Below are 25,892 nucleotides of genomic sequence, written 5' to 3'. Positions count from 1 at the left end.
CTTTTGCAATTCTACAGAGAGCTTGAGTAATTCAAAAGATCAAAATAAAAATAAGCAAAAGCAAAAAAATAAATAAATGTGTACAAAAGGGCAAGTGTTCCAATGTCTTTGACATGAAAATGTCTACGATAAGAATACGTCTCAGATTGCGCCTCTTATCGAGTGCTCGGTACCGTGCCTGAGAAACATGAATGCCAAGTGAGTGATAGACCGCATGATCGGAATTGCCCACACTTATAAAAATAAAATAGATGCTAAAGCAAAAGAGAAAAGTGAGCTAAAAAAGAATAGAAACTCAAGCATAAAAATATAAAAATTCAAAAGCAAGGTTGCACACCTTGGGGGCTTATCGAGGGTCTTGAGCTTTTTTATCCCCTTCTTCTTCAGCCTTTAGCCTAACCACGTTACAACCCTTAAAAAGACGTTTTTGAGGTATACACACTTGTGCGAGGTTCGGCTAGAGCTACGTTCGGCCTGATTCCTAACGGATACGTTAGGCAACCTCACATCGAGGTGCGGCCGTAATAAACATGCATTCATATTCACATTCACACACTTACACCACGATCATATCAAGGGATCCCCTGTGCTCATCCCTATCCATGTAGAGCTAGACTTGGGGTCTTGATCCTTATATCATTAGCTTACCTAGCCTAAGAGTCACCACCATTTGACTCCTTTTCAAACAATATTTTCTCCACACACTTAGCTCTTGTGGCCTAAATTTAGTGTCACTTTCACACACTGCACAGATACATGACCAAATACTTCCCTTAGGAACCCTTTGTCATGAAATCTTAACATAAAGCATGCCTTGTCACATCGCTCATCACTCATCAATCATAATTGTCATTGCATCACGAAGTATGAAGTACTTAGCCTCCGTGCCTAATTTACCTAAATGCTTTCATCATTGAGTCAACCATTGAGATAGCCTAGGATGGATTAATCCTTGAACCTTGAGAGATAGTATAAAATGACATTTGACTAAGCTCATTCAACATGCATCTTCAAACACTTTCGATTCTTTTTTCGCGTCTTTCTTTTTCGGGAGAAAGTCGGTACCCTCCACAAAAATGACGGAAAATTTTTGCTTTTTTGCATTTTTTGAGTCACACGATCACATTACAATGCACACACGAGTCATGTACACATTGAGTCATGTCGTGTCATATCACTTTGATTTGAGTCTAACACATGTGTCTTTTATACTTCGAGTCGAGTCAACCTCGAGTCAGTCGATCATAGAGAGTCAAGTTTATACCTTGAGTCATGTCAAGTCAATGAGTCAAGCAACGTTAAACCTTAGGTCAACCCTAAGATAATTAAAAAGATTGGCAAAGTTCTATAGTCAAAATAAATACAGGTGCAGCAGAATAGGGAGGACCCTACTCCAATTCCTGGCGCCAGAAATATCCCAACAACGACAGAGCTCGAAGCCTCTCAAAAAGGTGATTTCGACCTCATGCAGCAATTTCGGGTTCCTTGGTACGCCAGTTAGCCCCTATAAGCAATTCTACATGATTAGTAGTCGGCTCGATTACAATCGTAGTAAGTGATTGACCTGACGAAAGATCGTCTCACTTAGCTTAAGCGCCTAAAACACTGGCTCATTACAATCGGTTTAAAAGCAAGCACTTAAACGACAATATTTCCAAATATGGATTGTCGCGCATTCTTCTTCAACGACAATTTTCCAAGATTGGATTGTCATCTCCGACAAAGTTTCCAAGCGTGGATTGTCGTGCTCCTTCTTTATTGGCAAGTTTTTCCAAGTTCGGATTGTCATACATTCATCGGCTCGTTGGCAAGTTTTCCGAGATTGGGTTGTCATACACCCAGTTTCCTATGACAAAATTTCCCAAAGGATTGTTGTAGGTTTCTATTCATCATAAATTTCGGCAAAGGTTCCTCAACAAGGATTGTCATTCATTTCAGTAAGTGGCAAATTTTCCCGAAGTGGATTATTGGTCGACTCTTTTTTGCAAATGTTCCAAGACGCGGATTGTAAATCGTGGCAATATTTTCCTAAAAAGATTGTCGCATAGCGTTGGAAAGTTTCCAAGGTGGATTGCTTTCAAGAGTTATATTCCAAGATGTGGATTGTCGATCGTAGCAAAGTTCTTATGAATGATTGTTATGAAGCATTGGCAACTTTTCCAAAAATTGGATTTTGGCAAATTTTCCGAGGTACGGATTGTCGCTTCATCGTGGCAACATTTCCAAGGATGGATTGTTACGTAGCATTGACAACTTTCCCTAAATCGGATTGTCATACATCATACAAGAGTTCTGTTGGCAACTATTCCCAAATAAAAGAGGATTGTCGACATACTGGTTCACAAGCAACAAAGCGTCGACGTACTGACATAGCAGCATTAAGGATTAAAAAGCAGTGATCTTTTCGAAGACTATCACAACGGAAATTGGAGGCAGTTAAAGGCGTAGCAGTCTTCAGGCGGTATTCTCTAGCTTGCGGAAGATCGTCACAACAAATCGGTTACCTCTAGAGATGTGTGCTCGACGGTGCAAGATACGTGTTTCATAACTCTTTTATCTGTTTAACTAACGCAAGTTTTTCAGGTATCGGCGTTACAAGAATGGTTTAGGATCGCAGAACGTTCTGAGTCATTCTCCGTCCCTATCGCTACTTTGACTTTTGTTTTCGAAACTCGCGTTTCTCCAAACTCAGTCAAAGTGGGGGTTTCAGCAGACACCCATTTGTGTCTCCCCAAAACGAAACCCGGTGATGAGTACCTTTCACGTCGAATCATAATCGAATGAAGCGAAAGTGTGGAAAGTCTAGTGTTGCAGATAATTTTAATTTCTTTTCTCTTCTCTCTGTTTTTGAAAACTTATTTTAAGAAAACAGCCAATCCAGTTTGGTTGGTCCATGATATGGGTCCAATAGTAGTGTAGTTGGATGGGGCTTGACAAGAGCTTTCCAACGATATATTATAAGCCCAATTTCGATGAATATTGAGGAAATTATGGCCAATTTACTAAACTGGGCCCGGTTTGAGCCTTATGTGCGGCCCAATGATCTAGGGGAGGGCCTAATATGATTTATCATTCCTAATGCAATTAGGAATGGTTTTAGTCTTCTAGATTCTTCTAGAAGGTTCTTTTCATTCCTAATTCAATTAGCATTGATAAATTGACTTTTGTTAACTTTTCAGAGTTTTAATTAAAATCAAATAGCATTTTTGAGGAAAATATACGATTTTATCCTCCAGTACGGTAAACTTATCTGATTTTCGAAAACGTGTTGAAAACAGGCCTAGCGCCTGACTCCAGGTATTGGCGCCTAGAACCAGGCCTGGCGCCTAGTGCCAGCCATTGGCGCCTGGTGCTAGCCATTGGCGCCTGGCGCCAATTAGCCAGGGTTGGCGCCAGCTCTGTTTTTCGTGCGCCAGACTCTGTTTTGTTAATTTATCTTTTTGGATGATTTTCTCTATAAATAACGTCGTAAAAACTTCGTTTTCTTTCATCTACATTCATCATTCACCAATTCTCATCAAGTTTTCTTGATTATTCTCTCTTTCTCTTTCTCTTTTCTAAACTTGCTTTTCAAATACAAAATTCCGCATTCATTAGATCTAGAAACACCTAGCCATATTCGAAGTTGCCTTCGCCCTAGACGTGAAAGGTTTAATTTCTGAGGGTTTGGTCCCAAATCTCTATTTCAATTATTTAATTTGATTGTTTTGATTATTATTTTCCTTGAAGTTACTAACGTGTGTATTTTGTTATTAGAAAGAGATACGAGGCATCCAAGTAAGTACTTAAATGGTTTTTATTGATGCAATTATATAGAAATCATACTTAGATTGTTATTATGATTCCTAGTATCATGTTCGGATGTTTTCCTTAATTTGATGTTTAGGGTGACAACAATAAATTCCTAGTATCATGTTTAGGGTAAATTTAATATCAAATATGAGTAAAAGTATGATGCTTCCTATGTTCTTCCTAATATTTATGGTTGTTAGTATCATGTTAGGGTTAAAGCTTTGATTTTTATTGCTTAGTTACATGCTAGGGTTTGTTATTAATCTTGTTAGTATCATGCCTAGGATCTTGCTATTATTATGCTTTAACAATAACATGAACATGATTATGATTATGATTGTTATAATTTATGATGATTATGATTATTATTATTATTATGATTATGATTATTATTATTTATTATGTTGCTTGATGCTTATTTATTTTTATTGCTTGATCACACCTTTTATGCATGTTTAAAGGGAATTTGTACTTGTAATCACGCTTAATAAGATAATTAATAATCTTGTTTAGGGTTAATGTGATTATAATTCAAGTGATCGCCAATAATAGATTTATTTGTGTATTAATATTTAACTAACATAGATTAAACAGGTTTTGGGTTAATCTATTGATTGCATGTTAATCAGAAAGCGCACATGAATACGATCAGAATAAAGTAGAGGCCTATTATTAGGGCAGGTTCAATCTCTTTTAGGTTGGATTTGTACCTTCATCCCCGAACCCTTATTTGTTTCTAGACCTTATGGAGTTGACGATCTCTTTGATCGTTAAGGGGTGTAACCTTCACCCTGTAACGGTTTACAAGTTCCTAAAAAACTTGTTGGCGACTCTTTTTCTCTATCTTCTTCCCTTTTGGACACCACCGTACTTTAGTGTATGATCACAGTGGGGTTCAAGCTAGGGGTTAACGCTTGAATTAATTCCCTACAATGTGCAAAGCTGATCAAAAGCCGGATCACACCCACCCGAGCGATATGGGTTGTATGGTGGGGTGCCAATACGTTGGGTAGGCTCGATGTTACCCTCCCAATAGGGGTATTCATTGGGGGTGGGGTTGTTGGGATCATAGGGCCCCCAATGGTTTACCGGACCCTCTTGAGGAGGGTGGTAGGGGTTGTTGGGGTCATAGGGCCCCCAATGGTTCACCACCACGATCTGATCGTAATGCTTTAATCGTCTTCCCAAGTTGGTTTTGTACCTCATTCTGGAATTCTTTGAACTTTTCAAGGGATTCCGATTTGTTCTTCGTTAAGTAGACATAACCATATCTACTTAAATCATCAGTAAAAGTAATGAAGTAGTTAAACCCACCCCTTGCTTTTGAACTCATTGGTCCACACACATCCGTATGTATGAGTCCCAAAAGATCACTAGCTCTTTCACCTATACCCGTGAAGGGTGACTTAGTCATTTTCCCAAGCAAGCATGACTCACAATTTTCAAATGATTCATAATCAAATGAAGAAAGAAGTCCATCCTTATGTAATTTATGGATGCGCTTTTGGTTTATGTGACCAAGCCTACAATGCCATAGGTAAGTTGGGTTTGAACCATCTGTTTTCTGCCTTTTATGATCAATATTGTAGACATGGGTTGTATATTCTAATACATACAAACCATTAATTAATTTGGCGTTGGCATATAACATATTTTCTTTCGAAATAAAACAACACTTGTCTCTTATTTCAAATGAAAATCCTTCAAAATCTAAAACAGGAACTGAAATAATGTTTTTAGTTATTGTTGGTACATAATAACAATTATTAAGCACCAAAATAAGTCCAGAGGGAAGTCTTAAATGATAGCTTCCAATAGCAAGTGCAGCAACTTTTGCTCCATTTCCTACTCGAAGCGTTACTTCCCCTTTTGCCAACTTCTTACTTTCTTTCAAGCCCTGCACGTTATTAACGATGTGAGCACCACATCCGGTATCAAATACCCAAGTGGAAGATGAATTAAGATTAATTTCTACAACGAAAACATCAAGTAACTCTTTACCTTCAGTTTTCACTGGTGTATAGTGGGGACACCCTGGTGTATGGCATGGCCAACTACCGCAAAAGAAGCATTCGCTTCCTCTCCTCTTCAGGAACTCCTCAGCATGGTTAAGCAACAGATTGATCAATGTCACCGAAGATCCCTCATCATTATGAGTGAGCTTGACAATGTCAAAACCATCATGGAGTGAGAACAAAATAATATCATGAGCAGAGTCATCATCGATCGGTTTCCCAAGGACATCCATTTGATTGAACATTTCAATCAATCCCTTACATGGGCCCTTACTGACTGACCAGGCATGAGTCTTTTAGCCATTATTTTACAATGGACATTGTAAGCCTCATACCTTACACTGTCAGTCCAGGAATAGTAAATCTGAGGGATCAAGTTAACGACCTCTCTTACATTTTGATCATTTATGCCTCCACTGCCTAGTGCTCCTATGCCACCTCGATAGATAGCACGAAGACATTTGTACAATATGGTTAGCTCATAGTGCCTGAATCTTCTTTTCCAACAAGTTGGAATAGATTCTAAAATGAGCTCTCTGATTTTCTCTGCAGCTGAAACAATTTCAGCATGCCTTTCAGCTCCATACTTTTCTGTGTATTTGCTCTCAACAGGAATGTATAAACGAGATTCAAGCCCATGGCTTGTGAGAACATTTCTCAACTCCTTTTCCCATTCCCTGAAGTTTCTGAGATTCAGCCCTATGTTAAGTTTCATTGGTAAAATTGTGTTGTCGTATAAGTTATTCATCTACAAACAAAGACAAAACGAGGCAAAATTCAATAATTATGTTTAATAAACTTTTAAAGTACCATAAGCGATTATAAAATTGGTAACTTTAAAACATTCATTCAATTTAATTGATCCCTATTGAATAGAATGATTCCAAGATCCTTTATTTGTGCAATAATTGACCGGACTTTGGCCCTACCATCAACTATTACATTTTCAAGGTGAGTAAACTCTTTACTGATTACAACTCTTTGTAATTCTTGGTTGAATAATTAACCATCACATGTTTAATTATTACCCTTAGCTTCAAGGTTCTAAACTCTTTAGGTAACCTTGTTGAGTGTAACCAATCAAAAGTGTAAAATTTGTTTTACCCCCACTCCCCTAAGATATAGTATGACACCCTGCTTTGGCATGACCCATCATAAATATCAAAGGTTTCATCGGGTTTTTGATTGGAAAAGCTACCTCAATATTACTAGGACCTAGATTCATTATGTTGTGATTATTTAGTGAACTCTAGCGCATCATCAAACAACATAAATAAAATCTAACATGCATAATCTACTAATGCATAAATAAAACATGACATAGTATGGCCCCTTAATCCTAAGAAAACTAATAAAGCAAAAGCTCCCACTTGAACATTCATGGATCTCATCCATCTTGCTCATTTGGGCCTCCACTCCATTGATTCTTGGATTAACTGCAACCTGTAATTCTATTCTATTCTATCTACTACTTAAATAAAATGAAATAAATTACAAAAATACTTAACGGTACGCAGACCGTATTTAGATTACAAAAATACGAAACGATGCGCAGATCGTATTTAGAATCTATGGGCCATACTAGTCTATATAGCAATATATAACATCATATATTATAAAATGCCATATAATAAATCACTCATCATGCTTTCCTAAACTACAACATCGAATGTTCACAGTAAAGGAAACATGGCTCCTAAAAAATCTCATATTTTAATTAATTAATTACTGTAATTAGATAATATCGTATATTATTCATGACCAATTATAAAATATCATATATTTTAATTTAGGTATGAGATAGAATCAAATCTTATTTTAACTATGGAAGATAAATCATATTTATCTTCCATGATTATCCTAACTTTTAGGAGATTCTATCCTAATTACTTGCCAATCACATATTTTAAATCAATTAATATCCTAAAATAATTATGGGATAATCATATTATTTAATCAATTATTATCCAAATAGAATCTTTTGCTCCATAATTATCCTATCTTAACAAAATTAACAACTTTAATTTTGTTAATTATCTTTTCAAAATCAAAACTTATCTTTTAATTTTTAATTTTGAAAACTGATTTTATTCAAAATAAAATAAAATAAATTTTTTTTTTGTTTTGAAAACCCGCGTCAGCCACCGTGGTGTGGCCAGCCGAAGCCGGCCACGGTGGCTGCACACCTTGCGGTGTGCGCTGCCCCTGCAGCGACGCCCGGACAGCAGCAGCAGCACACACATCGGGGTGGTGCACTGCTGCGCTGCCCCCTTTACTGACCCGTGCCCAGCCCGCCCTCCCTCCTAGACCACAACCAGTGCGGCAGTCGCCGTGGCTGCGCCACCCAGCCGCGGCTGCCGCACCTCAATTTCTTTTTTTTTTTTTTTAATTTAAAACAAAACAAATTTATTAAAATTAAAATTAGTGTGGTCCATCCAATTTTAAAATTAAATCATATTCAATTTTAAAATTAGCGTTCTTCATGAATTTAATCCCAATTCAATTTAACTTTTAAATTAAATAGGTTGATCATGAAAAAATTCATAATTTATCATGAAATCAATTAGATTAAATTCTTTAAACATAAAAATTTCGAATTAAATCAAAATCAAAACACAAATTTCATAAATTAGGGCTCTTGATTTCGAAATTTTTCGAAATATTAAGGGGGGGGGTTCGAATTTTTGAACTTGATAGGGTAATTTTCGGATCTTTTTAGGGCTAATATGGAGCAAATTAAACACCTTTAATGATTCTATATTGTTAAATCACATTTAATATAATAATTGACCCATAATTAAATTATTCTCCCTCCTAATTGAATTAAATTGTGGATCAACAAAGGTTTAATACTCAATATATGTAATTGCAAGAGGCTAACTGATACCACTGAAGGGGATTATAGGTACTACGCAGCAGAAATAATCATGAATCATATTCATATAGTACCTAACCAAGGATCTCATGCACAACACATAAAGAGTAAGAATAATACCTTTGAAGCGTGATTCCACAAGTGATCGAGCAAGAACAATAAGGAGAACAAGAACCCCACGTGTGATTCCTCTACTTAGTCCACGAGCACGGATTAAACCTCCACTAATGCTAGTTAGTTGTGACTGAACGCTTCAATCAACCTTCAACGGAGATCCGAGTCACGAACACACCACACCACCACTCACGCGCCACCACACGCGCCGCCCACAAGGGAGAGCCGTACAGACAGGGAGGAGAGAGAGTGAGGGCCGAATAGGGAGAGAGAGAATTGGGGTTTTTGGGATGCTTGGTTGCTTGTGTGACAATTTACTGTATGTCAATTGTTCTATCTTGCAACCCTAGGCATGGTTTATATTTATAGATCATATCTAAAAATAAAACCATGTCAAGTCCAAAACCCATTAGACTCTTCTAACTATCCAAGCCCAATTATCAATATGGTATGTCATGAACTCATGAGGCCCAATAATGGGCCTCTAACTTGTTTAACCCAATACTCTTATATGTGACCTTGTAGGATCCATTCTATAAGGCTTTGGGCTATTAAGCTAGCCCAAAGATCAATTGTCATATCTAGCACCAAACATTGACGACCCTATAGAATGAACTTATTATCTCCATAATAGTGATCCTTGATATATCTAGTAATTGCACTTATCGAAGACATAACTCCTTCAATCTCCCACTTGTCTGAGACAAGTGCGCAATATTCAAATTCCTTAAGTCAATGTGTGTCGATTTGATAATATGATTGCATCTCATGTCGTGATCATATTAGTCTACAAATCTTTTCTTGAAAACTGAGTGAGAATTACAAAACAAATGATTACTATGCACATCTAGCCCTCTTAGCTCGACGGAGAGGAACTATTCTACACATATAATTGAAAAATGCTCTAGTGAGTAAGGACCATGAGCCACAAGTATGCATCATGAGCATTAACACTCCAAACCATCATCAAAAACAAACTATGCACATTAACATTTCCATATCAATATAATCAAACTATAAATCTCTGTGATGTGGGGAGGAGGAGGAACCACCTCCCTATAGGTAGAGCATCTAGCCCTTTTAGCTCGACGGAGAGGAACCATTCTACACATATAATTGAAAAATGCTCTAGTGAGTAAGGACCATGAGCCACAAGTATGCATCATGAGCAACAACACTCCAAACCATCATAAAAAACAAACTATGCACATTAACATTTCCATATCAATATAATCAAACTATAAATCCAACAAAGGTGGTGCCAAAATTATAGTATATGGTCAAGAAAAATCATCAAACACAAGTTCATACAATCACCAAAATTTCATCATTAACACAACAAATGAAGGAGATAGTAAGCAATATGGATATAATAATGAGGCTATAACCAAATCAATTTAAACACTCATGAACAACCAAGGTAGAAAATTTATCATAAGTATCAATAGAAATGAAGAAAGCATACCTTAGATTGATGAGAGTTTACAAAGAAATGGAACACAAAGAACTAACAAACACAATTATGCCAAATTGCAAGCAACAAACCCCAAACCAAAGGGTACCCAAAAATCCCAACTTTAGAAAGAGAAAATCACAATGAAAATTTTAGAGTGGGGATTAGGAGTAATAAGCAACTAGATGAAGTGAAAAATGGTGAAATATCAGTAGTAAAATAATGAAGGAAAATGGTGATGATGCTTGAACAAAAACCAAGTGAAAATGAAATGAAAAGAAGAGAGAGAAAAAAAGATAAGGTCGGTGGGTTTAAGGAGCAACAATAGGGGGTGCGCGGCCGCGCCATAGGGTCGCGTGCCCGCGCCATAGTCGCACGCGCCTGCGCCCTTCTGGGTTTGCGATCTTCTGAATCCCTTCTCGTGAGCACTGACGAGGGGAAAACTAGATCGTTATCTAATCTCCCTTCGATCAAACTAAATTTATAAACACTTAACAAACATAAATACGAGTATAGAGGCAAGTCAAGGGTCGAACCCAAAGGAACGGTAATGTTCAAGCACTTTCAATTGTGCGCCTAAGCTAGGTCGAAGACGAAGGTAAGAGAGAATACTAACAACTAACAAAACAAGTAACCAAAGAAATAAAACACTAGGAACGGGGATCAACAAGTAATCATGTCAATTGCAACAACTTGGGAAGAGCATGCCAATCAAAGGTTGTGAGGACTAATGATAAGAGCAATCAATAGGAATCAAAGAGCTATCTCCTAATTGTTAAGCTAGGGTTCACTATGAATAACAAACTAAGAGAATCACAATCAAAACCAATTGATAATTGCAATTCCTAAATCAATTGTTCATGTCATTAGAAATTACAATGCAATCTAGCATAATTCTCAAGGCCAAATTGAATTACACACATGCAAACCTTCACTAATCACTTTAATCTCAACAATCAATCAACACAATTCCCAAATTAATCACAATTCATCAATCATACAAGTTTCACCCAATTCCTATCCAAACAACTATTCAAGAATCATCATCTATCAACTAACAACTATAGAGAACAAGAATCAACAAAATATCAAGAACAATTACTCTAATCAAACATCAAATATCAAAATCAAACCAAACAAACATCAAATTAAACAAAGCAATTGAATGAGATAGAGTTTAGAAATGCTCATTGGTGATTAAGAAGATCTCCAACATAATTGTCACACTTGCATCTTCAATCTCTCAATCACCATTAAAATTCCTCACTTTCTCTCTCTAAAACTACTCCTAATCTAGCCTAATCTAGAGAGAGAAGCTCTCAACCTAAGAGAGAGAAAACTAAGCTCTAAACTAATTCAGAAAATAGAATAAAAGTTGGTTCTAATTATCCCCAAAAATGGGTATTTAAACTAAGCTAAGAAAAATAATAAAGGAAAGAAAATAAAATAAATAAACTAAGAAAAAGGGAAATAAAAATAATAAAGGAAAATAAATTAAAAAGAGAAATAAGAAAAGAGAAATAAAATAAAATGAAAAGGAAAGGAAATAAATAAAAATAAAAGGAAAAGAAAAAGAAAACAAATCCCCATCACAAATCAAAACATCAGACCCCAAAAATATACACTTCTCCTTCGAATTTTTCAGCTGCTTGTTCTCCATTGAAGCGCATCACCATCTTCACCGTCCATCAATCATCATCAACTTCAATCATCACCGCTCATCTCATCATCTATCATCGGGCATCAATCAAGGTCGTTGGTCTTCATTAAAACCACGTGAGAAGCTTGTGATACGGGTTCAAATTGAACCCAGAAAGCCGCGCCCTCTCTAGAGCCACCGCGTCCGCGGGAAGACCTCGGGACAACCGCGGCTACTTACTGCCTGATTTGAGGCATCGAGCCCGCGTCCGCTCCTCTCACACCCGCGCCCTCGGGGAATTTCAATTGAATTAGGGCTTGATTGAGTTCAATTGGTGGCAGCTCAAGGTGGAGAAGGGTGGCTGCCGATTGGTGGTGATGCTGCGGAGTGGTGGCTATTGCGGGAACAGGGGAATGTGGTTGGAGATGAACTGGAGCTGCTGCTGCGATTTGTGCTTAAATTGGTGACGCAAATGGTGTTGGGAAATTGGTGGATAGGTGGCTGGTTTGGTTGCGCCACCAAGTACGGTGGAGGAAGCAGCGTGAGGCTTTGGTGAGTGGTAGTTGTTGTTGTTGGGGTTGCGAATTGGTGAAGCAAAGGGTGAGCAGGGGCTGGTGGAAGCTGGTCGTTTGTGAGGCTGTTGTGTTGTGGCTGTTGTGTTGGGAGCAGGGGAGCGTTGCTGTTATAGGTGTTGTTGGCTATTGTGTTACAATAAAGGGAGTGATTTGGTGTGGTGGAGGATAGGATATAGTGGGGTGTAGGATAAGACGGCGGCAAGGGTGATGACTTGTGTTGGATTGTTTTCGTTGCAACAACTTAATTGATTTTGAACTTAAGACCTCAAAACATCAAGCTTGAACATCGGAACTCTAAATATGACAATTTGACTCGTGTCTTGTCCCGAGCAATCACCTACACGAACAACCAAACATGAGGGAGAAATAGAAGACAAATAAAATAAAATAAAAATAAATAAAAGAAATAAAACTAAAACTATGAATAAAGGACTAAAATAAAGAAAAACACATAAAACTAAACAAAACTCAAAATGAGTTATTAAAATAGAAAACCAAATAAAACTAAGAAAAATATAGGAAAATAATGAAGGAAAATATAGAAAAAGAACCTAAATCTTATTCTTTTGAGTGCCATAAATGACGCTCATCAAGCACATCGGTGAGTACAAGGGAAATGATCATGATAAAGGTTGAGGCAAGAAGTTTCTAAACCCCAAGAATGTGGGTTCAACACTAGATTTTCATGAACCCACCATTTGAACCCACCAAACTTCAATTTTTTTAATCATACTTCCAATTCATCAACTTAAGCACTCTCTCTTCAAAATAGGCACCAAAATTGTTGAAAATCCAATCAAAACCACCTTAAAACACAATCAAGAAAAGAAATCAAATAAGAATAGAAACAACAAAAAGAAAACAAAATTCAAGGAAAATAGAGAAAATGGTTAGAAACTCGGGTTGCCTCCCAAAAAGCGCTTGTTTAATGTCATTAGCATGACGTTCTCCACCCTTCAAGGTGGATCATAGAGAGTCATATCATGAACAACCTCCACAAAAAATCCATCATAGTAGCGCTTGAGCCTATGACCATTGACTTTGAAAGTTCTTGAGAAATCCAACGGAGATATTTCAACCGCAACATTAGGAAAAACCTCTTGAACAACAAAAGGACCACTCCAACGAGACATTAGCTTCCCGGGAAATAATCTCATCCTAGAATTGTAAAGGAGAACCTTGTCACCAACATTGAACTCCTTCTTCTCTATAAGTTTATCATGCACTTCCTTAGTGCGAGTCTTGTACATGCTTGCACAATCATATGCATCCAATCAAAGTTCTTCCAACTTATGGAGATCAAGCCAACGTTGCTCACCTGCACTTTCCAAGTCGAAATTGATTTTCTTGATAGCCCAATGAGTACGATGCTCAAGTTCGACCGGAAGATGACAAGACTTCCTAGAAACCAAGCAGTAAGGAGTAGTGCCAATAGGAGTTTTGAAAGCCGTTCTATATGCCCACAAGGCATCATCTAGCTTATCCGACCAATCCTTCCTATTTCTTGCGACCGTCTTCTCAAGAATCAATTTGATTTGACGTTTAGACACTTCAACTTGCCCACTAGTTTGAGGGTGATAGGGGATCCCGAAACGTTGATTAAATCCATGCTTCTTTAACATCTTGCGGAAGGCGCTATGCACAAAATGAGATCCATTATCATTAATAACCGCCTTTGGGATGCCAAATCGTGGGAAAATTATCTTCTTAAACATCTTCATTGCTACTTTATGGTCATTTGTAGGTGAAGCAATAGCTTCCACCCATTTTGACACATAATCGACGGCAACAAGGATATATTGATTCCCATATGAAGTAGGAAAAGGACCCATGAAGTCGATTCCCCATACATCAAAAATTTCCAACTCTATAATGGGTTGTTAGGGCATTTCGTTTCTTTTTGAAATTTTTCCGGTCCTTTGGCATCGGTCACAACTCTTGACAAACTCCCAAACATTCTTGAAGAGATTTGGCCACCATAATCTGCATTGGAGCACCTTCGAAGCCATTTTTGAGACACCCATGTGACCCCCACTCGGATCCGAGTGGCACATCTTCAATACACTAGGCAACTCCTCATTTGGAACACATCTCCTCAACAACCCATCAACACCTCTTTTATACAAAATCGGTTCATCCCAAACATAATGCCTAGCCTCCCTTTTAAGCTTCTTTCTTCGATTCTTGAAAAATGAAGGAGAAAACTCCCCACAATCAAGATAGTTCACCAAATCGGCAAACCATGGGAGTTCCTTCACATCTATAGCATACAAAGAATCATCTAACATTCTATCTTCAATGGGAGACCCATCATCTTGAACTTGAAAATCCTCAAGTCTAGATAGATGATCCGCTACTACATTCTCCGCTCCTTTCTTATCTCCAATATCAAGGTCAAAAGTTTGAAGCTCTAACACCCAACGAATTAGTCTTGGCTTTGATTCCTTCTTCCTAAAAAGGTATTTTAGGGCCGCATGATCAGTGAACACAATTGTTTTGGACCTTAACAAATAGCAACAAAATTTTTCAATGGAATGAACAATAGCCAAGAACTCTTTCTCCGTTGTAGTGTAATTCCGTTGAGCTCCATTTAGAGTCTTGGACATATAATAAATCACATGAAGTTTCTTATCAAATCTTTGACCTAAAACTCCTCCAATAGCCGTATCACTTGCATCACACATCAACTCAAATGGCAAATCCCATCTTGGAGCTTGAACAATTGGAGTGGAGATTAAAGCTTTCTTCAACTTATTGAATGCCTCCAAACACTTGTCATCGAATACAAACTCGGCATCCTTTTGAAGAAGATCATTGAGGGGCTTTGCAATGAGTTAAAAATCTTTAATGAATCTTCTATAGAACCCGGCATGGCCTAAAAATGATCTCACACCTTTCACATTAACCGGAGGTGGCAACTTTTCGATAACCTCAATCTTTGCCTTGTCAACCTCTATGCCCTTGTTGGAAATTTTGTGCCCAAGGACTATTCCTTCTTCAACCATGAAATGGCATTTTTCCCAATTTAAACCAAGTTCACTTTCTCACATCTTTCCAAACACTTTTAAAGATTTTCGAGGCATGCTTCAAAGGAAACTCCACCTACGAAAAAATCATCCATAAACACCTCCATCTCCTCCTCCAACATATCTCCAAAGATACTCATCATACACCGTTGGAAAGTGGCGGGAGCATTGCAAAGGCCTTATGGCATTCTCCTATAGGCAAAGGTACCATAAGGACAAGTAAAAGTAGTTTTCTCTTGGTCATTGGGATGAATAGGAATTTGGAAAAATCTCGAGTAACCATTAAGGAAACAATAGTACTTGTGCCTCGTTAGTCTTTCAAGCATTTGATCAATGAAAGGAAGGGGGAAGTGATCTTTCTTGGTGGATGTGTTTAGACGTCTATAGTCTATACACATCCACCAACTGGTGACCGTCCTTGTTGGAATAAGCTCACCATTTTCATTCTTGACGACGGTCATGCCTCCACTAGTGGAAAAAAGGCCATCCGTAACGGGCGAAAAGGGCCCATCCGTAACGGGCGGCGTCCGTTACGTATGCGGCCGTTACGGATGGCCATTGTTATTCGTAACGGGCACTGTCCGTTACGAATAATGGGTTATTCATAACGGACATTTCAAATGTCCGTTACGAATAACCCATTATTCGTAACTGACATTTCAAATGTCCGTTACGAATAACCCCTTATTCGTAACTGACATTTCAAATGTCCGTTACAAATAAATCCTTTTTTGTATTAAAATAAGTCCTTATTCGAAACGGGCACCTCAAACGCCCGTTACGAATAAGTGATTATTCGTAACTGTCATTTTAAATGTCCGTTACGAATAAAGTTTTGTAGTATATAGTTACACACTTATTTTTAACGGGCAACAAAAACGCCCGTTACGAATAAGAGGTTATTTGTAACTGACAAGTCTCCTGCCCGTTACAAATAATCATTAAATTATTGTTTTTAATTAAATTTCGACAACATGTGTTTATATATAATTAATATATATTAATTCAAACCTATTATAATAAACCAGTTCCTGTAAATAAACAATTATACCGAACAATATTTCATAAAAATTAATACAACGTAATATAAAAATTTAAGTAGTAACACATTACAAATAAAAACTTTTATAAATTTATCCAACATATACAACAACACTAAAAATATTACTTTCTTCTACCTAAGCTAATAGTTATGCATTCAATAAATATTTACTTCTAAAGTATAGCGCCCACTGTTCTCGAACCACATTCAACTCGTCAACATCATACGGGGCTGTCCTTGGACAAAAATCCTATTGAAAAAAAATCATATGAATGAGGTTACAAAATAAAAACAATCCATAATAAAAACAATCATTAGAATAAATGTGATGGTCCAAATTATAGAAATAAAACTCAAAATATAGAAATAAAACACAAAACATCCTTAATTAACTTATATTTTGATTTCTATGAATTGAAATCAATGAAAAGTGAACATTTACTCACTTTTAGGAGCGTATAGAGCAAAAAAAAGGCTTCAAAATTGCGCTAAGGGACTTCTATCTTTCTCATCTTTCATGTAGTGGTCCAAATTAACACAATAAAACACATAAAATCCTTAATTAACTTATATTTTGATTTATAGGAATTGAAACCAATGAAAAGTGAACATTTACTCACTTTTGGGAGCGTATAGAGCCAAAAAGGCTTCAAAATTGCCTAAGGGACTTCTATCTTTCCCATCTTTTATGTATTGGTTCAAATTGACACAATATAACACATAACATCCTTAATTAACTTATATTTTGGTTTCTATGAGTTGAAATCAATGAAAAGTGACCATTTACTCACTTTTGGGAGCGTATAGAGCCAAAAAGGCTTCAAAATTGCCTAAGGGACTTCTGTCTTTCCCATCTTTCTTGTATTGGTCCAAAATTGACACAATAAAACACATAAAATCATTAATTAACTTATATTTTGATTTCTAGGAATTGAAACCAATGAAAAGTGAACATTTACTCACTTTTGGGAGCGTAAAGAGCCAAAAAGGCTTCAAAATTGCCTAAGGGACTTCTATCTTTCCCATCTTTTATGTATTGGTTCAAATTGACACAATATAACACATAACATCCTTAATGAACTTATATTTTGGTTTCTATGAGTTGAAATCAATGAAAAGTGACCATTTACTCACTTTTGGGAGCGTATAGAGCCAAAAAGGCTTCAAAATTGCCTAAGGGACTTCTGTCTTTCCCATCTTTCATGTATTGGTCCAAAATTGACACTATAAAACACATAAAATCCTTAATTAACTTATATTTTGATTTCTATTAATTGAAATCAATAATGAAAAGTGAACATTTACTCACTTTTAGAAAAAGGATTTAGATGCCTACCCAAAGCCGTTGGAGATTTGGACAGTTACCATAGCAAGATCATCACATTGTAAAGGTACATCGCTCAAATTCAAAAATGTAACTCCTGAGCAAGCAGGATAGAGAATATGCCGATAGAGTGGATTAGCTTCATTTAAACCAGAGATAGTTTGAAGACTGTGATAGTTTCAAAAAATTTCGGTATGCCATATGCATGGACATAGTCATTAATTCACTAGTACATTAGGCATATAAATTATTATGCTGAATTATTACCTGAAACATTTAAAGCCGCCAAACTTCTAGCATTGCACACCAGATTACCAGCCAAAACTAAAATAACATACAAACTGGGCAATGAGCACTAAAAAATGCAAAAGGGGGATTAAATGATGTACCATGTATATATCACAATTGAGTTGGCCAGGTTGCAAACTATTACTACTCCAGAGGTGACTCCTAATCAGATTTCTCATAGACCTCAAAACTATCTAACCTTAATTTTCATTACTACCATATTACCATACAAGCTCTACGAGCAAGGTAAAATATGCACTAAAAGGGCAACAAAATGCCAACTAGAGTACAATTTTATACAAGATCATTTTTATAAAAATAACTTTATAAGATTGAGACATCCAACTCAACTTTCAGCATATAATAACGTCAGCAAAGGTTTAAATATTGGTAGGGGGGTACTCAAAATAGGAAAGGTAATTGATATACAAACTTCCTTTATTTATTGTTTAGTTGAGTATTATATGAATTCTCTTCCCCCTACACCCAACACACCCTGAGCTTATAATGGCTTTAACCTGTTGCATCTATTGATGTTTATGTTGATACAGTTGCACTTGATTAATACATCACTTATCTTAGGTTTAAAATTAAGCTTTAAAGGTCATATTACAAGAGGAGGAAATAAATCACAAAACAAACAGACCCAAAAAGATAATCATGTCTTTAATCATTCAAAATGAACTAAGAAAAATATAAAACCAAGAAAAATTAATCCATAAAACAAGCAGTAGTAATTAACAAAAATATACTCAAATTAATAAGAAGTCAGAAATTTGAAAGCAATTGCAATTAAAAAAACACAAGTAAATTTTATACCGACAAAACAGATTCTACCCAACAGCTAGGTGTAGCCAAATAACAAAGGGTATGACCTAATTAAAAAATCCTACACTTGAAATTATCTTTAATATTCCCAACTAAACAATACTTGATCAAATTTGACCGTAAACTATTGCCCGACTAAGATCTATGTCCCAGTTATACTTCGAAATATAGTCACACCAACATTAATCAATTAAATATGATCAAATCCCAAACTCTAGTCAAAACCATCATACAAACAAATCATTCAATAAAAGCCACAAATACAATCAAAATCACTTTGGATCTCCATTAATAAACAATAATCAAGCTAAAAACAATCATATTCGCACAAATTGTACAGGAAACAAGCAAATTCAGAAGATACAAACAACATTTCAATAAAAAAAAAAGGAAAAATCATAAATTGAAGAAACATACATTTACCACCACCAAGGACCTTATGAAGAGGCTTTGATCTACCGAATCTTCAAGAGCAATTCACCAACAGGACCACAACAACCCCCGAAGCTCAAACACCTTCAGTCGGAATCCTATGCTTGTTCCATTGTTCGTATATCCACAGAAAGTAAATAAAAATGGGGGAGATTGAGTGAGGAGAACATAGAGATTGAGTGAAATGAGAGAGGAGAGAGAAGAAAGAGGAAAGAGGGGTGACGGCTTGAGGAGAAAGGAAACCCTAGTTATAAAAGAATGGGCTTTTCCCATCAGTCGGGCCAAATTCATACATTCATAACGGGCACTATCTTGTCCGTTACGAATAAATAAGTATTCGTAATGGACACTATCTTGTCCGTTACGAATAAATAAGTATTCGTAACGGACACTATCTTGTCCGTTACGAATAAATTAGTATTCGTAACGGGCACTATCTTGCCCGTTACGAATAATATGTATTTGTAACGGACTATTATTTTGACCGTTACGAATATGTTTATTGTAACGGGCATAGCTTTGCCCGTTACAAATAACCCGTTACGAATGACAATTTTTCCACTAGTGCTCCCTTCTTTGGAACGACATGAACGGGTGAGACCCATCTAGAGCTTGAGATGAGAAATATGATTCCCGCATCTAAAAGCTTAGTAATCTCTTTCTTCACTATCTCCCCCATTTGGGGATGTAATTTCCGTTGTCGTTCAATAGAATGAAGGACACCCTCCTCAAGGGTTATGTGGTGCGTACATAAAGCGGGGCTTATACCTTTGAGGTCATCAATGGTATAACCCAAAGCACCTTAGTGCTTTCTCAAACCACCGCATAACGCTTGAGCTTGGCTTTCACTCAAAGATGCGCTAACAATCACGGGGTAAGTAGAATTTGGGCCTAAGAATTCATACCTGAGGTGTGATGGTAAAGGTTTGAGCTCTACCATAGGAACACCTTTACCTTCCTTGGTCAAAGCCGCTTGTAAAGCCTCTTGGCTTGAGATTCTCATGCAAATTTTCTCATCACTTCCTTCAACACTCTCATCTAACAAGTTCTCATACAAAGCCATGTCCTTGCTAGGAGCACCTATCTTTTCCTTGTTCAACAAAACACACTCAAGAGGATCATTAGTTGTGAGCAAGTGCTCATGCATTGAATGTACAAGGTTATCTAAAATTTCAACTCTCATGCAATTCTCAAGAGATGAAGAAGGATATTTCATAATTTCATTCAAATCAAATTCAACTCCTTCATCTCCAACTTTAAGTGAAATCTTAGCACTTTTGACATCAATCAAAGCACCCGAAGTAGCAAGAAATGGTCTACCAAGAATAATAGGAATTGTAGAATCCTCATCTATGTCAAGGACCACAAAATCTACCGGAATGATGAACTTTCCTACCCTTAAGGGAACATCCTCTACCTTGCCCCTTAGGATCCTAGTTGATCTATCGGCTAATTGCAAGGTAATGTTGGTAGGTAAAAGTTCTCCCTTCTCTAAATTTTGATGTACTGAGTATGGCATAATGCTAACACTAGCTCCTAAGTCACACAAGGCATTATCAATTTGCATTTTATAAATAGCACAAGGGATAGAAAAGTTTTCAGGATCCTTCAACTTGGGTGGGATTTTTTTCATTATGATTGCACTATAATTCTCGGTCAAGCTAACCGTTTCCGCCACATCACATATTCTTTTTCCACTCAAAATCTCCTTAAGGAACTTTGCATAATTTGGCATTTGTTCTATCACATCGGTAAAAGGAAGAGTAAGATGAAATTGTCTAAGCATCTCTATAAATTTCCCAAATTGCTCGTCTAACTTGTGCCCATTAAATTTTTGGGGGTAAGGGAGCTTAGGCTTATAAACTTATCTTTCTCTCTCTTTCACCTTCTCAACTCGTTCCTTATTGACTTCCTTAACTAGAGTATTCTCATATCCCTCATTCTCAATTTTACCATTGCTAGGACTATCTTTAGCATCACTCTTCTTAGATATTTCACTCTTAAGGACCCTACCACTTCTAGTCACAATCGCATTCACATGGCTCTTAGGATATAAGCTTGGTGAATTCAAAGAAGAAAGATTTGTAAATTCCTTAAACTCACTAGCCAATTGAGAAATTTGGGTCTCCAACCCCTTATGGTAAGTTAACATGTCATTGAATTTCTCATTGCTTAGGGTCATGTAGGTGTCCAACAATTTGGCTTGCTTCTCTATAACACCTTCCAAGAAACTCCTAGAGGAAAATGATTAACCATATTAATTATCACTATGCTCTTGGGTATTCGGAATAAATCCAAGTGGGGCAACTCTTTGAACATTCGATTGGAAATTTCCCCTACTTTGATTGTTCCAATTACCTCTACATTGATTTTGGCCACTATCGTGATTATGGTTACCATAACCTTGGTAATAGTCCCCATATCCCTTTCCATGACTTTAAACATTATAACTATGGTTGTTATAGCTACCACAATTCCCTTGGATTCCATGGTTTCTATAACCGCCATTTTGGTTATAATTATCATAGTTCATTTGGTTGATAATTCCTACTTCCAACATTCCTTTGAGCATCAAATCTAGGTCCAACATTGTTATTAGCAACTAAGTTCGCATGTTCATTCTCACTCCCAACATATTCATTACAAGGAACATCAGGGCAAATAGAAGCATCATGGTCATTCATTCCACACAAATCACAAAACCAACATTCTTTAATCATGCAACAAGAAGAAGGAAGAGAGTTAGAGGAAGAAGAAGTACCTTTCCCCTTAATTTGGGAGGGAAGAATTGGTGCTTGTGAGGTCGCGCTCTCAAGCTAATACTTGATAGAAACTACCTCCTTTCCTAAATCTGAAATTTGAGTTGACAAATTGTTGATAGCATTGAGTTGTTCCATTAAGCATCCCATTGTACTACTCTTGTTTATCGACTCCTTCCCATCATCTTTCCATTCCATGTAGTTTCTAACTACATCCTCAATGATACCTACAACCGCTTCCTCGGTCTTATTCGTGATTGGGCCTCCGGCTCCGGCATCAAGACTTGCCCTCCCTTGAGGACTCAAACCGCCATAAAAAATTTGAATGATTAGGTAAGTGGGAATCCCATGGTGAGGACACTCACGTTGATACTCTTTGTATCTCTCCCATGCTTCATAAAGGCTTTCACTAGATTTTTGCTTGAAACCTTGAATCAAAGCTCTTGCCTCCGCCGTTTTCTTTTGAAGGAAGAAACGGGAAAGGTATTCCTTGGTGACTTCATCCCAAGTTCTCAAAGAATTAGGCTTAACTTCCTTATCTAGTCACTCTTGAGCTCATCCAATTAGGGAGAAAGGAAATAGCTTAAGCCTTATGAATTCTTGAGCAACCCCGTTCACCTTAATTGTGTTGCAATATTTCTAGAATTCCTTAAGATGATTTAGGGGGCTCTCATTCACTCCTCCACTATATTGCCGCCCTTCAATCAAAGTTATCATTGCCGGTTTGATTTGAAAGTCACTATCCGGGATCAATAATGGAGCAATCCCGCTCTCATACTTGTATGCACTCGGAGTACCCAATTCCTTCAATGTAACCCTTGGGATATCTCCCATGTTAACTTGCACACACAAACTCAAAGGAAAATATTAGTAACGTAACACGGCTACAAATGTAGCCAAATGAGAAAAATCTTTTTTTATTTTCGAATTTTAGTGAAATAGACTCAACAACAATAGCAAACAACTACGCCATTCCCCGGCAACGGCGCCATTTTTTATCTAGGGCGGAGACTAGGTCGTTGAAAACTAATCTACCCTCGATCAAAACAAAATTTGTAATCTCTCAACACACCCCTATACCAAGCATAAAGTAAGTTGAGGGTCGAACCACTAGGAATGGGAGGTGAATGCTAATGTCAAAGCTAAGTTATTTCAAAGCAATGAAGCGAGGTGTGTCTATTCTACCAATCAAACAATCGAAATGAAATCAAATTTATCAAGCACTAGGGTATGGATCCACATAAACTCGTAATTAATTCAACTAATTGGGATTGAGATAATTAAGTCGAGTGTTGCAAGGGAAAATCAATTAAGCAATCAAGAGAGTATGGTAGGCTAATCTCCTAGAGGTCAAACTAGCGCCAACTACGAGAGACTCTAGCTAGGAAACTTGCAAACCTACTCAATCGACAAATGTAAGCCACAAATCAATTTTCCGTATCAATGTGAAATTACAATGCAATCTAGTGTGAGTACTAGGTTGATCACTCCTAAATTAAACACACACATGCACATAATCAATCAACCAATTTAATCACAACATGAACTCCATCAATTTCCCCCAATTAGCATAAATCCATTACTCATATATGCTTCACCATTTCCCTATCAAGAAAACTACTCACTATTCATGGAAATCAATATCAAGACTAAACTAAACAACAAATTCATCATCATCATATTAATCAAGAATAAACCAATTCAAAAATCAACCAACTTGAACAATTAACAAAGAAAATGAGATCAAAACTAAGATTGCATTAAAGTAAAGAAATCCTTACAAACTTGCTTCAATTCAATGGAGAAAACACTTGGAATCATCAATCTTCAATCATCAATCAAGAACTTCTCTCTCTACAAACTAGAGTTTCTCTCTCTAAAAATCTACCCTAATTTTATTCTAAATTCTGAAAAATTGAACTCTCCCTAAAATTAGAAAGAAAATCTATGTATGGTAAAACTAACTAAGAGAAATTAGTTAGATCGTCCCCAAAAAAACACGTACAGGCGCGGCCAACTATAAGGGAGAGCGCGTCCGTGCAAATCTGGGTACGAAATAGTGACCCATACAAGCCGCGCGCCCGCGCCATAGCCACGTGCGCCCGCGCCTAGGAACAGGGCATCCCTCTTCCCTATCATGCCGATGCTCCTCGTGCGTTCCACTTAATTCTCTTGATAAACACGGGACCTTGCAGTTTCTAAACACCATATTTGTGGGTTCAACACGAGAAATCATGCCCCCACAGCTTGAATGCACAACTTAAGGACTTTAGGAACTTGCACTTCTCCATGCTTGAGCTTCAAATGGAGAACATTAGACATCCTAATCAATGCCAAAGTTAGGAAGAGGACTTGGGAAACTTGGATAATGACCTTAACCTGAAAAATAAAGGAAAACAAGCAAATAAAAGAGAAAATAACGAAATAAACCAAGAAATGCATAAAGAAAGGAATCCAACAAAGAAAATGCAAACTAAAAGAAATAAAGAGTAAAATTAGGGAAAATCTAAGTAAAAGAGTTATAGAATAACATGAAATTCACCCTAAAAAGAACCAAATGAGTGCGCCATAAATGACACTCATCAAACAAACTATTAGCTCCCACTTGAGCTATCTTAGCCTTTAATGAGCCATTAAGCTCCCACTGAGCTAGAGAAATCCCACTGTGGCTAAGAGTTTTAGACATATACTTGAAAAGACGTATAGAAGTTAATTCTATCCATAATTAAATATGGTGTCCTTTCTTAGCTCCGACATTTTTTTTAGGGTAACATTGGTCCTTTATGAAAATCTGTAAGAACTTTATAGGAAGGGGTGTGATCCATCATTGTTCGAGTCATTTTTAAGTGGAATTGAGGTCTCCGTGAAGACACACTATGTTCTTTGTGGAGTTATTTATGAAAATTTCAATTTCATAACTTAATGATGGTCACGCTTGGCTCAAGAAAACATCGCTCGATCTAATCTAGACGTTTTGATATCTTGCCAAGTGGATTCTGTACTTCACTGAACTCTTGAGCTTCCCTGGTAAAGTTTGTTCACATTTGATGAATATAGCCATATTCTTTCAAATTCTTTGTGAAACGTTGAAGTAAATGAATCCTCTTTAGCTTTCGGAGTCAATTGTCTATACCAAGAACAATAGATCTTTACTTTGTCAGTTTCAACAAGTAAGACTTGCTTGTATTAGAACGATTCTGAATCGATCAACTATCAAGAGCCTATCTAATAGAGCCTTGAGTACGTTCTTGTCGATGTGACATTACTAAAGATGTTCGGAACGCAAATCATGCCCATGATTTGAACTTTGTGAGTTTTCATGTTAGGGAAATGTTTGTTTATAATCAAGCATTCTTGACTCATGGTTTAGACAACCATGTCATTCAAATAAATTTGCAACTATTGCTCTTTACATTGAATGTGAGTCTTTCCGTGTGTTAACGGATTGTTTGCTGATTATGGAACACAATAACCATTTATTTGTTCCAGCCTTAGCTTAAAGGTCTTTAAACAAAGCATATATACGACCTTCAACTGATGTAACACCACTTGCTTCATTCTAAGCTTGTAAGTTAATAACTTAGCTTATCTTTAATGTTTGAGGTCACTTTCAAAGTGGAACACTCAAGCAGTATCTGATACTTGTGAAGATAATAACTTGCTAAGTTAATTAGAATAACATGAACTCTTTAGTAGAAATGGAATCTTATTCCTTTTCTTTGTTCCTCGA

At 36.9% G+C, this 25,892-nt stretch overlaps 1 non-coding gene across 1 annotated transcript; it reads left to right on the top strand.

Annotated features, from left to right (window-relative positions):
- Positions 1–22,505: 22,505 nt before the first annotated feature.
- On the top strand, positions 22,506–22,611 carry LOC145606772 (small nucleolar RNA R71). The gene has a single exon (XR_014105430.1). It is a non-coding gene; the product is annotated as a small nucleolar RNA R71 (small nucleolar RNA).
- Positions 22,612–25,892: the final 3,281 nt, after the last annotated feature.

Source organism: Chenopodium album, chromosome 2 (genome assembly GCF_948465745.1).
Source record: "Chenopodium album chromosome 2, dcCheAlbu1.1, whole genome shotgun sequence".
Classification (NCBI taxonomy): domain Eukaryota; kingdom Viridiplantae; phylum Streptophyta; class Magnoliopsida; order Caryophyllales; family Amaranthaceae; genus Chenopodium; species Chenopodium album.
Note: the sequence above shows the minus strand (reverse complement) of the source record. Positions and strands in the feature narration are given on the sequence as shown.